Source organism: Cavia porcellus, unplaced genomic scaffold (assembly GCF_034190915.1).
Source record: "Cavia porcellus strain 051 isolate PalLab524CR breed Dunkin Hartley unplaced genomic scaffold, mCavPor4.1 scaffold_10, whole genome shotgun sequence".
Classification (NCBI taxonomy): Eukaryota; Metazoa; Chordata; class Mammalia; order Rodentia; family Caviidae; genus Cavia; species Cavia porcellus.
The window spans coordinates 26722748-26737377 of record NW_026947493.1 but is presented as its reverse complement, the minus strand read 5'-3'; positions in this window follow the sequence as shown (position 1 = coordinate 26737377).

The following is a 14630-nucleotide window of genomic DNA, read 5'->3' as shown; positions in this document are numbered from 1 at the left end:
CTGGTAGACCCCAGAACCACAGGCCTGACAAGAAACCACTCACCCAAACACAAGGAAGACTTTCCACTCTGTTCTCTTTTTCCTTGGGAGTAAATCTTGTTTTTGTTTTTTGTTTTGTTCTATCTTTTGCTCTGTTTTTATTTTTTCTTGTTTATCTTTTCCTGTTATTTTTACCTACTTCTATTAACATTTATTTTTATTTATTTATTGAGATAGGATCTTGCTGTGCATTTCAGGCTGGTCCCCAACTCACTATGTAGCCCAGGCTGGCCTCAAACTCACAGCAATCCCCTTGCCTCAGGATCTAGCATGTTAGGATTATAGGGTGTGCCACCACGCCTGGATCTGTTATTCTTTAACTGGATTTTTATTTCACATTTCTCTCCTCTTCCTTTTTCTTTGTTCAAATTTTACTTCTTTCATTTTGCCTTCTAGAAGAAGGGAATTATAGCTAATATAGTATAATTATAGCTAATATTGGTGCTTGTAGGTCTTGTGACATCTTCAATCCACAGTACCAAAAATAATAGAAACATGCAGCAAGTCAACAAGATAGCCCTGCAAGAGGCCTAACTCTACAAAAGCTGATCGCGTGGGTATTGAAGCAGAGAAAGCTATAAGAAAAGAACACAAAAAGTGAATTCTCAAAATGTATGAAGAGACAAAAGGAGAAATATGTGAAGATGCATGAGACATATAATGAGCTCAAAGAGAATTTAATTAAACAAAGATTTTTACTAATAAAAATGATGAGCTAAAAGAGACAAACAATAAACTGAGTAAAGCAAGACAAAACAAGATATGAATACCACTTGAGTAAAGAATAAGAAAGTGTGAAAAGAAAGAAATAAAAATTTACGATATAGAAAATGTAAAGGAAAGCACGGGCAGCAGACATGACCAGTGGGAGGACGGACTGTCAGAAGTAGAAAGCAAGGTGAATGGAGCAGAACATGGACTCAGTGATACCCTCAAATCAGGAAGGCACCAGAGAAGCCTAATCCAAAAGCTGCGAGATGACAAAACAAGCAAACACATAAAAACCCCTCAGAACTATAGGAGCAAAGGAAAAAATAGCAGATGACTCAAAAGGTATAAAAAGCTCATTCATTGAAAACACAGCAGAAATTTTTTCAACTCTAGGGGAAAACACCATATTGAAATACAAAAGGCATGTAAGACTCCAAATAACAACAGCTAGAAAAAACTTTAGGCTACATTGTAAGAAAAAAATTCCAGAACTTTAACAAAAGGAGAGACTGCTAAATGCCAATGGAAAAACACCCAGTAACCTACAAAGGCAAACCCAACCAAGTAACTGTGGTTTTCTCAAACGTTAAAAGCCAGAAGATCTTGGAGTGAAGTTTTTCAAGTCCTATTAAGAAACAGTTGTGGTTGGTAGGAGTGTAGACTGGTACAGCCTTTGTGGAGGTCTGTCTGGAGATTTCTCAAAAAGTTGGGATTGGAAATCCCATTTATTCCAGCTATTGCACTTCTAGGCATATTCCCAGAAGAACTGAAAGCATCATACCACAGGGATATATGTGCACCTATGTTTATAGCAGCACAATTTGTAATCGCCAGATCTTGGAAACAACCCAAGTGTCCATCAACTGAGGAATGGATAAAAAAGTTGTGGTATTTCTATACAATGGAGTATTATTCAGCTATAAAGAAGGATCACATTGAGATATTTATCAATAAATGGGCACAGCTTGAGACCATACTCATAAGTGAAATAAATCAATCTTGCATGTGTGAATACCGAATAGTTTCCCTAATGTAAGTAATGATTCAAATATATAAAAATATGTGGTAATCATGATTCCCCATTATGTGGCCTTGAAGCCTTATAAAGTTTTCACTTATTAATTGGAAAGGCTTTATTCTGGGCTTCTTGATATGGAAATATTTGAAGCTATAGTATATGAAGTTTTATCCAAATATTTCAAGGAAAAAGACAGACACTATGGTAACTACTATTAAGTCGGGTTATTTGGTGGTGAAGCACTAAGTTGCTGAAACAGTCATGCTTTGACCTGTATTGTTATATTGTTATGTCCTGTTTTATCTCAATCTCTCTCTTATTCTTTAAAAAAAATTAGTTATTTCTTATGTTTGTTTTAATTAAGGGGAAAAATTTTTTAAATTAGCAGGATATATAATAGTAACTCTTTTTGATTTCCTATTAACTTGTTTTGAAGTCCTGTAATACCCCCACGATCTTGTTTTGACTGATTAGACTCTGTTCCATTCTGTGCGATAGTATCAAGTTTGAGGGTATAGGCAACTACTTTGAAGGCAATAAGATTCACTAAGATGCCCATTCTGGTTTGACTATTGTCTCCTTTGGAAGTCCTGTAATGTTTACAATGCCTAAGTTTTATTGGTCTTGTTCTCTGCTGTTTTGTTCAACTTTATAATATCTAATGAGATAGACAATTCTTTTTAAGGAAACAAGAGACATCGTTGATAACCATTGTTGATAACCTTGTACTCTGTTCTACACCATGTGCTATGTCTATCCTTGGTTTTGACTGACAGCTTTGTTTTGCCATATTTGACTTTATTCTCTCCCCCCCCCTAAAAAAATAATAAGAACTAAGGAGTAATAAAACCCAAAATGTGTAAATTTTGTTGTAAAAAAGAGAGGGGGGAAAAAAGAGCTCTAACGGATAGAATAGCAAGTGTGTTTAGGGGTGTTAAATAGCTGACTATATTAATGTTTTTGGATCATTGAACACAGTTGTTTGCAGTCTCTCTGTTTGAATGTCTACTTTGTGTTCTTTGATACTATGATTTGAGCAACTATCTCTAAGATGATAATATGTAATCTATTAACAGGTGATTTCTTACTGTTTTTTTGTTTTGTTTTGTTTTGTTTGTAGTTCTGTATTACGTGTACCCTTACACCACTTTGTTTTGTTTTGTGTTTTTCTCTTTTTCCTTTTAAATAAAATTTAAAAAAAAAGAAACAGTTGTGAACCCAATTTCTTATATCCTACAAACGTAGCCTTCCACAACAAAGAAAGACTAAAGGAACACATAACCACTAAGCCAGTGGAGCAGAAAATACCCAAGTTACAGAGACAGGGCTGCTAACAGCACTAAAGCACCCAAAACAAAGGGTTCAGCAACCTGATACAAGTTGTCAAAAGGAGAAAAAGTATAGGAAACAGCACTGGAAAAATAATGCAATTGCAATAGCAACAGAAACACCAAAACGACACCTGGGACTTGGAGGCAGATTCATTTTACATTACACGAGCTCTGACAAGGACTCAATCCTTATAAAAATGTCAGGCCTCAGGCCAGGGACTTAACTCACTGGCACAAGTGCCTGCCTGGCAAGCACTGAGTCATAAGTTTGATCTCCAGTACCAAAAGAAAAAAAAGTCAAAGACCCAGGGAGGGACATTTTTACGGGATTGCAAAAGGTAAGCACAGAGATAAAGCATTTGGCTGTCTTTGATTGGTTCTTATAATGCACTTCACAGTGAGCAGCCATTTCTAAGAGACAGAAGCAACTGGAACAGGAACTGTGACCTGGGCAACTCACCAAAGTACACTGACTGGGAGAGTAGAGGGCAGCACTTTCTGCCATTCAATGACAGGATTCAATGAACAACTTACAGTTATAATTGTCAGTGTCATTCGCTTCAAATCCACAATCAAAAGACATCCAAAAGGAAGTAAATAAGCTGAAAGTGAAGGAATGGCAAATGATATTCCAGTTAGCTAGAGTCCCAAAACAAGCAAGAATAATTGTCTTGTTTTTAGGCACAGCTCATTTCAATCCAAAACTGATCAGAAGAGACACAGATAGCTGCTATATACTGGTTAAGAGAAAAATTCAACAGTAAGAGATAACAATTGAAAATATCTATGCACAAAACATTGGTACACTCAACTTTAGCAAACAAAAATTATCATACAAAAAAAGATAGATGGATACCAGACAACCATTTTGGGGCCTTCGATACTCTCACAAATAGACCAAAAAAAAATAGAGTTAAATCACACCACTGAGTAAATGAATTTAACATATCTACAAGTGTTTCATTCAGTGGCAGGATACACATTTTTCTGGAATGCACACTGAACTTTTTCCAAAATAGACTATCTCTTAGACCATGAACTACATTTAAATAGCTACAAAAAACTGAGATAGTCTATATATTATAAGATCACAGTGGATTGAACCTAGAAATCAACAGTGAAAGAATCCACAGAAACTTCACAAATACGTGAAGATTGAACAATACTTTTTTTTTTTTTTTTTTTGTCTTTTTCCTTTTTTATTGGTACCGGGGATCGAACTCATGACTGCCTGCTTGCAAGGCAGGCGCTTATGCCACTGAGCTAAATCCCCAGCCCCGAACAATACATTATTGAATAATCAGTGGATCACAGAATGAATCAGGGAAGCAACTAAAACATTTCTAGAATCAAATAAAAATGGAAACAGAGCATTCTAAGACCTCTGAGACATAATGAAAGCATTTCTAAAAGAGATGTTTATAGTTGTAAACGTGCATATAGAAAGAACAATAACTCAGTCCCTGGTACCCTCCCAAAAAAAGACAAAAGAAAAGAAAAAAGAGCAATACCAAATCAATAACTTAATGTATCTCAAGTTCCTAGAAAGACAAAAACCACCCATATATAAAACTACTAAAAGGAAAAAAACTATAAACATCAAAACAGAAATTGACAAAATTGAAACTGAAAAGAAATATAAGGGACAAATGAATTAGTTTGTTGTTCAAAAAGATGGAAAGGGAATTTGTGAATGATGAGAGACAGGAAGGAAGGGATGGAATGGAAAATAAAAAGGATCATGATGTGTATGTACCATTTTCCCATGAGAAATATATTTGTATGCATCACAAACATATACTAATAAAAATATTTTAGAAACAAAAACAAAAAGGAGAAGAAGGAGGAGAAGAAATTTTGTCATTTGCAATAACGTGCATGGAAGTGGAGATCATTAAGTGCAGTAAGCCAGACACACAGTCAGGGTGACTCATGCTGACAATACGCAACACTGACAACTTGAAGGAGGAAGAGGCCTAGTTTAACTCAGTTTCAGGAAATTAGTCCATGACTTACTGAATCCAAGGTGAGAACATTATGTAAGAAAAGCAAGAGTAAAGCTGCTTAATCCATGGCAGAGAAACAGTGCCCAAAAAGAAGGGGCAAGGGACCAGATAGATTGTGAGGGTTCACCTCTATGACCTACCCAAGCACTCCCAAAAGTACATCTCACAAATGGCCTGGGCAGATTCCAAAGCCAATCGAGTTGACATTCCAGCCTAACTACCACACCCCACCCCCTTGTCAACTCGACTTCCAAACATGTCTCTTTAAACTATAATCTCCAAAGGTTGTAAGTATGCTAGACATGCTACAACTATAATGTGTACAACACAATGCAATTGTCATTTTCAAAAGATTCAACATTTTTTTAAAAGTCCAAGTCTCTTCCAAGATTACAGGCAAACACATAACTATGAATCTCTGTTAAAAAAAAAAATCAAAGACAAATTACATAATCCCACGGTACAATGGCATAGAGTAAACATTCCCATTCCAAAAAGGAGGACTAAGAGGAAAGAAAAGAATTGGAGCAAAGCAAAATCAAAATCTAGCAGGCAAACATTATGTCCTGCAGCTCCATGTCCAGCACTCAGAGCACGTGGGAAAGGAGTTTCAGAGGATTTGGGCAGCACTACCACTATGACCTTGCTGGTTGCAGCTCACACTTTTCTCACTTAGACTGACTTCACTCATGGTCTTCAGCTTTCCTCAACAGACATTTTTACTTCCTAGATACTCTTTTCCTGGTCTCCAAGGCCTTTCCTTGGATTCTGGATAGAAGGCTTTCTGATCTCTCAACTCTTACCTCTGGGCCACTATCTCATGGATGACAAGGTCTGTCATCAGCATTGGCAGCAACTGGGTCCCCATGGTCCATGACAACAGCAGTCTCTGTATTCCTGGGTGGCTTAGTCTGTGGAACTGAATCTATAGGAACCAGTTCCCTAGGTGGCCTTTTTTGAGCAGATGTCCCAGGACTCTCTCCTCAAATGAAAAGTTTATACTTTTGCACACTTAATCCTGAAACTGATGGAGTCTTACTGATTCTTGGCATGCCCTCCAGGCATCTTTCTTGTCCCTGTGCAAAGCACTTGGTTTCTTTTTGATGGTGCTACTATTTTAAGAAGCCACATTATCTTTGGCCTGAACTTTTACACATGATTCCTGTTAGACCAAATTATAAGCTTTTCAAACTTTCTGCTTTGTCTTTTTTTTTTTTTTTTTGATGAAAGAAACCACAAGTACCCATGCCACACCCTGAATGCTGGGTTGCCTTAAAATTTTCTCTTCTAGATCAGTTAGTTCACTGCCTTTAAGCTCAATATCCTGAAAAATCTCAGAACAAAGGGAAAATGTAGATACATTTTTCTGCCAGAGTGTAAAACATATAATCTTTAGTCTAATTGGAGTCCTTATTCCTAACGGTAGCCTCTTATTAGTGATAGTTAACTTTCCCATTGCTGGGACCCAATCTGGACACCTACAACTTAACAAGGGAGTGGTTCAATTTACTTCCCTGTTTGAGGAGATTCAGTACATGGCCAGTACGCTCCAGGACAGAGACCTTATGGCAGAAAGCCGAAGCTCATTAGTTCATGGCAGTTGAAAAGCAAAGCAGTACAGCAGATTCAGAAAGGAAAAAAGTGAAGAACCAGACATGGACCCCATCAACACACCTCAATGATCTACCCACACACCTACAGGAGAATGCTTCACCAAACTCCAGGGCAGACCCTAAAGCTAATTAAGCTGATAGTCTACCCTAACCATCAGAGTTGGCAAGTTCACAGCCAACCTGGGCAATTTAACAAGACTTTGTCACAAAATAAAGATTGTTTTAAAAGGGTCTGGGGCAATATCTCAGTGTGGACCACTTGCCTAATATGCATACCCAGTATTTAAAAAAAAAAGGCAGACACACAAAGATCGATTCTATATGATCTCACCCTTGTACAGAATCTACAAAAGTTGATCTCATAGAAATTTAAAGTAGAGAGATCTGCCTCAGCCTGCCAGGCCTTTTCCTAGAAGGCCTTTTCCACAGGCTTCCAGCATGGGCAGAGTAAGCCAGACAGACCTGCCTCTGCCAGCCAGGTTCCACCACCAGAAGGCCCTTTCCTATAGGCTCCCAGCTCGAGCAGAGATAACCCAACATATCTGCCTCAACCTGCCAGATACTGCCACTGGAAGGCACTTTCCTGGGGTGGCCAGTACAGGCATAGCAAACCAGCAGATCCACCTCTGCCTGCAAGTAGGTACCACTGGAAGACTCCTTCATGCAGGTAACCAGCAGGAGCAGGAACACACAGCCAGATAAGCCCTGTGTATCTGTAGGTCACCCTTGGAGGTCCTTGATTCCTTTGGACAGCCATCACTCAATAATAGAATCAGACAAATACACCCCTGTGTGTCTGCCACCATTGCAGGAGTCCCAGTGTAGACACACAGGCTGAGAGAAGCAGCCCCATCTCCATGTGCCCCTGGTCATCAGTGAAGCCCCAGTGTAGCTGCACAGGTCTGGAGGAGCCTGATCCACACCCTGCTACCTCCCTGTAAATCTAGAATTAGAGGAACACAGGTGCCTGTCCCATGCCCCTACACCATGGAGGGGCAGTCAGTGTGGCGTGGGGCCCCACAATCAACTTGTTGGGAGGAACCCAGGAGAATGTCAGGACAAAGGAGCAAAGGGCAATCTCAGACCTCTAGCCCACACAGAACAAATCTGGGAGATACAGTCATGGAAGAAAATGAAAGTCACCCACCTGAAATCTCTGAGAGGATAGCAACTGAAGAAAGGGAACAACTTTATAACATTGTAAAAGCAATCAAATCAGAAATAATGTTTCAGGTAAAAGAAGAAATCACAAACATACTGAAACAATTGTTCAGCAGGTCTAAAAAAGACATAGACTAAAAAAGAGGAACATAGGAAAATGATGGAAACCTTCAAATGAATGTAGAAAGGAATTACAATGCATGAAACAGATTCAAAGAGAGATCCGGGAAATTGAAAATTCAATTGAAAGCTGGTGAATTCAAGTGGTGAAAAACCACTTGAAAGAGACTAAAGATAGACTTTCATACCTTGAAGACAGGATTTTAGCTAGTGATTGTGAAAGGAAAGATCTCTTAAAAACAAAATTTAAGAGTGATAGGTGTTGGTGAAGAAGCAGTGGTCAACACAAATGAAATTAAAAGGCTATTTACAGAAGTAACAGAAAAAAGCTTCCCAAACATGGGAAATGGATCTGGCATGCAAATAAGTGAGGCATATAGAACTCCAACTAGCTATAACCAAAGTAAATCTATACCCAGGCATATAATAATCAAGATCCCAGAAAGTCAACACAAGAATAGAATATTAAAAGCTTTTAGAGGAAAAAAAAACAGATCACCTATAAAGGAAAGCCAATCAGAATCACAGCAGACTTATCAACACAAACCATCAAATCAAGAAGAGTTTGGTGTGAAGTGTTTCAAACCCTGAAAGAAAACAACCTCCAACCCAGATTGATCTACCCAGAAAAACTATCTTTCTGATCTACCCAGAAAAACTAAAGTTGATGGAAAAATAAGATACTTCCATGATAAAGAACAACTGAAGGATTTCATGACTACCAAACCAACCCTACAGAGAATGTTAAAGAATATTCTAGAGAGAGAGAAAGATGACCTGGTTCCAGGAACAGCAGCAGAAGAGGACAGCCAAACAGGACAGGCAATTGAATGAAGGAGGAAAGCAGAGAGCCAACAACAGGAGGATACAATGGCAGAGAAAAACCAGTGTATGCTGGTTGTAAACGTTAATGTAGATAGCCTCAGTTCAGCAATAAAAAGAAACACAGGGAGAGTGGATCAAGAAACAAGATCTATTAATATGCTGTGTACAAGAAACACATTTCACTGGGAAGGAAATTCATAGACTGAAAATCAAAGGAGAGGAAATAATTGTTCCAAGTGACAGGAGACCAGAAACAAAAGCAAGAGTAACTTGCCCATAAACCACAGAATGGATAAGATACCGTATTTCCATGCAGTGGAAAGCTACCCAGCTATAAAGTAGAATAATCTCAAGGCTCCTATAGGTAAATGGATCCTACTAAAGATCATGTTCATGGGTGAAAACTCATACACGTGAACCCTAGCATAAGAAGCAGAAGGAGTTAATGGGATCCAAAAGCAAAATAGTTAATGTAAGAGCAAAGGAGAGGAAACATCTGAGAGGGAAAGGCGGTAACTATTGTTGATTTCTTATTGTCTTGTCATGAACTCTTGTATTGTTTTCACAATTTTGTTAGATTTGGCTTTTTTTTTTGTCTTGTTTTGTTAGATTTTACTCTGATGATAGGGGCAGATATTTTCAATATAATGGGATATATTATGGTGATCTTGGTTTCCTATTACATTACTTTGAAGTCTTATAAAGCTTTCATTCATTTGTTTAATTGGTCTTATTCTTTTTTGTTTGATTTTATTATGTGTGAACAGCTATTTGAAGAAAATGAGATTATGGTAGCCATTGCTGATTTCCTATCATCTTGCTTTGAAGTTCTACCATGCTCATGTTCTTCTGTTTTTATTAGTTTTATCCTGTTGTGTTTTATTTGATTCTATTATGTGCGATGGTAAGGAAAACATTTTTTAGGAAAAGGAGATATTATAATAGCCATTGTTCATTACCTGTTGTCTGGTTTTGAAGTCCTGTAATGCTTTCATTCTTTTGAATGGTTTTATACTATTTTGTTGTTTGATATTATTGTGTGTGAAGGTATGGTCAACTATTTCCAAGAAAACAAGAAACATTATGGTAGCCACTGCTGATGTCCTGTTGTCTTGTTGTGAAGTGCTATGTTGCTTGCATTGTTCTGTTATTTGCCTCATCTGTTTTGGTGTGTTTTCTTTTGTTTTATTCTCTTTAAAATAAAAAAAAAGTCTTAAAGAAATTTAAAGTAGAATAGAAGTGAGAGTATAAAAGTTCAAGGAGGAATGGAAAAATGTTGATCAATATGTATTAAGTTAGTTGGCTAGGTACAGGGATTTAGCTCGGTGGTACAAGCACCTGCCTGGCGTGCACGAGGTCATGAGTTCGATCCCTGGTACCAAAAAAAAAAAGTTGGATAGCAGCAAGAGGTTCTGATGAAATTTTGTGCAGCAGAGTAACTGAAGACAATAATAATGTACTATATACTTCAAAAAGCTAGAAGGAAGAATCTGGAAAGTTTTCACCATAAATGACTGAGGACATAAAGCTTGAGGGAATGCATGTGCATAAACTATTTTAAATATCATGTGACATGTACATATATTGAGCTTTAAATGACACCCCCAATAATATGTACAACTTTTATAATTTATATATCATTCAAAAGTAAATAAAATAGTGATTAGCAACTGGTTTTGGTGTTTAGAGGATCCATTCAAGTACCTCTAACGGCAGCTCTTCCCTGAGCCATTCTTGATCCCCGTTCTCCATCCTGGAGGTTTTGCAATTAAACTTCTTACACCAACATTCCCTGTGATAAAGCATGTTACTGAGGTCTAGGCCAATCGGGCTCTTTTTCTGTCCTGCCACACTGATGTAATGAACAAACCATGCCTTGAGATCCTGGGGAGGGACCATCCATGGTTTGCTGCTGCCACTAGCTTTTAAAAGGTAAACTCCTGACTTAGTTTCTTTCTCACAAAGAGACGGCACACTGAAGCTCATAGGTCTTAGAGGAAATCTCACACCGCTTCGTCGTATAAACCCAGAATTCACCTGAGCTGAAAATCCTAATCGCATCCCTGAACCCATCACCTTTTGCTGCCACAAGTCACATTGGTGTCACAGTTTTGTTTTCCCGCCAACCACAACGTCCTAATATATTCTCAGAGTAGTTGAGGTTCAAACGAAGAAACAGACTCATTAATTTTGCCTGCAAAATATGTACAAAAATAATGAAACCTAAGACTTCCAGCAGCTGAATATATTTAACCTATTTGATGTATGTTTTTCCCCACCTGTAAAACTTACAAAACTTGAAAGTGTAGGTGCTATTATAAGGACATAGGCCTCTTTTTCCAAAATTGTTACATTTTAAAATCTATTAAAAACACAATTACCACTCCAAATTGTTGAGAAAAATTTACATATTCTGGTTTCTAATACAGTAGGCTCATCTTTTCCTCCTCTTTAATGTTTGTTTTACAGCTGAGTCATAAAATAGGAATATATAATTAAAATACTCAGGCACATAATTATAAGCTCTACTGCAGTATAATTGTTGAGTCCTTTGATGGTTCCATCACTAATTATGCCCCTTACAATTTCCAAATACCATGTTCCCACAAAAATCTGATCATTGTCAGCCTTCAGTCAATATACTTGACTGAACAGAAAATACTGTTTATTTCTATATCTAATCTGTGGTCTATGTTGAGTCATTATGCTCACTTCATCAAAGATGGAAAAACAACGAAGCCATAGAAATAGGTTTGTGTCTATCATTAAGCGCTGTATCTCTTCCTCTTTCAAGGGCTACCATGAAACTTTCAGAAATTGCTCCTTGTTTAGAGCCTTGAGAAGCTCTCCAAGTTTCTAGAATGCTGATTTAGTGGCTCACTTCCTAATAGCTAAGGCCTAAATGAAAATAGAAGTGAATTAATAGAATACCTGCATGTGTTTTGAGACATGTTCTGAGATTCATCAATAACTTCAGGGTATCTGAATTATCCATTTTCCTTTGCACTGGAGATACTAAATTTAATTTCATGTTCCTGTCCTCCACCCACTTATGTCTCTCCCCACTGTCGCATTGTCTTAAAAGCTTGGGCCGTGTTTACAGAGAGCTATTTCCATAATCATTTTAAGACACAGCACATAACTCTGAAAGGTCCCTTTTAAGGCATAAGTTTATTTCTCTAGTAAGAAGAGGAAATAAATGTTAAGATAATGCTTTCCCTCATTTCTTGTTCAGAGACATCTACATTGTCCCAAGAATTAGGAGTGTTACAGCAGCGCTGAACTGAGATGATAAATTCAGACTTCCAAGGTGACATTGGACGTGAGTTCCGCTAAAGAGGCCACATGAGCTGAGGTGGGGATGGGTTTGTGGTAAGGATGGAAGGTGGTGTCCAGGACAGGGGTTGTATGGAGAAGGGCCAAAGAGGCAAGTGGGGGACCTCCTTGGGAAGGGTGGCCTCAGCCTCCACGGATGCCCCACTGCCAACCTTCTGCCGTCCAGAGAGTTAGCGCTGCCACACAGGAAAGGAGGAAGCTCTCAGTCTATTGACATTCTAGTCATCCCAAGATGAAATTCAGACAGGGCCGATTTGCCTTGCTGGATATGCCTTCGCTGCTCATGCTCCGCGTTTGTTCCAAAGTCATGGAGTTCCTTCGGCTTTCCCTGTCTTGGTGTTAACATGATATTTCTCCATCTCTTTGCTTTTAACCTATGTGAGTTTTTACATTCATAATAAGTTTGCTATAGATGACAAATATATGAGCCTTTTTAAAAATCAACTCTGGCAATCTCTATCTTTACATTGGTGCATTCAGATTGCTTTATTAGGTAAACTAATATCTACCATGGTTTTAACTGTTTTTTCATTCATTGCATTTGTTTCTTTTATCCTTTTTCTTTTAACTGAGCATTTTAACATTATTCTATTTTATCTGCCTTCTTAGAAAATCAATAATAGATCTTTGTTAAAAATTTTTTTAAGTTCCCAATTCATATTTTAACTAATCTACATGTAGCTTCAAATTACAGGTAAAGTAGATGTCTGAAACCAGAAATTCCTCAGTGCTGCCTCTTGCTGATTATGACATTGCTGTCACTCAATTTCACTCTTACCTTTATAGCAACTAAGAATCCAATTCATGCACTTTAGTCTTTATTCCTTCTCTGCTGCCCTTCCCTTGTTGATGTTTCTGATATGTCTCATTCTCCTTCTTTCTGATGAACCTTCATTTATGAAAGATCCAACAACGTTCCTAATACAGTAGTATGTCAGTAATTAATTTTCTCAGCTTTTGTTTGTTCTGGAGAAGTTCTTATATCTCCTTTGCTTTTTAAGTGATGAGCATTTGATGATTAAAATGGTATGTATTTAAAGTACACAACCCATGATGTATTTTTAGTATGTTTGTAATACATGATGATCATGTTAATCATGAGTTGTTGCCCGTACATGACACGTCTTAATTCATCTTCCCCTCTGCCTTCACTCTCTCCCTCTCTCTCCATCTTCTGGAGCCCTTCTCCATTTTTTTTTAAGACAGTCATCTTTCTTTTTATTTAAGCTCTACATTCATGTCTTCTCTATTTTTTATATAATAATCATGTTCCTCACAGGGACTTTATAATTTACACAACACATCACAATTCTTTTTCTTATCCCATTTCCTTCTGCTCCCTCCCACCCCCTTTGTCTCTTGGTTTCCTTACCCACATGCTAAAGACCTATCTTGCTATTTCCTATTATCTCTTTTATTTTGATCTTCATTTATAATTTTAGTTTCTCATATTTTAAAAAAGCCATACATTTTGAGTAAATGAAAAGCTTCTTTTTGAGCAGGATGCAAAAACCCTCTTGTGTGTGAATTTTGTATTATGGTCAAAATGCATTCCTCAGCTTTCATTCAGGTACCACATATACAAAAGATGGCCCTTTAGAGGAGACCAGGAATTAAGTTTTAAGTAACTACGTACTACAACCTGACATCCAGAGTGTAACAAACATAGGCTATTACTCGATATAATATCTATTTAATTGTGGCAGTCCAAATCAATATTCATTGTTACTGTTTATCTTGTCTATTATTACAAATCTATTATCTTATCTATTATTACAAATAATAATTTGTATGAAATGTCATAGCTGAATACCTGGGCATGGAAATAGGGAATATTTTCATGTGTGTATTTGCAATGCTATAGAGACCATTATGCACAAATTTAACCCAACTTGGTTGTTTAAAAAAATTAATGTTTAAACAGTTATCATCAATGATTTTACATTATTTATCAATAAAGTCATACATTGTCTACCAAAAAAAAAGCCATGTAAGCTGGGCATGGTGGTGCCTGTAATCCCAGCAGTTGGGAGGTTGACACAAGAGGATAGCTGTGAGTTTGAGGCCAGCCTGGGCTGCATAGTGAGTTCAAGGCCAGGCTAAATTTTGAAATGAGACCCTGTCTCAAAAAATAAAAACAATAAAATAAAATAAATAAAAGAAGCCATGCAATATTTAAACTTGTGTGACTGATTTACTTCATTTAACACTACGGTCTCAAGATCATCTATTTTCTTACAAGTGACTCAAGTTTATCTTTATGGCAAAGTAGGATTTCCTTATGCATAAATATATTTGTTTTATCCATTCATCTTGAATGAACATATAGGCTGTTTCCAAGATTTACTGTGAATTGTACTGCAATAAACATGGGTGTGCACAAACCACTGTAATATGATTTCTTTAACTTTCAAAAACATACATAGAAGGAAAATAACTGGGTCAAATGGAATTCCTATTTCTAGAATTT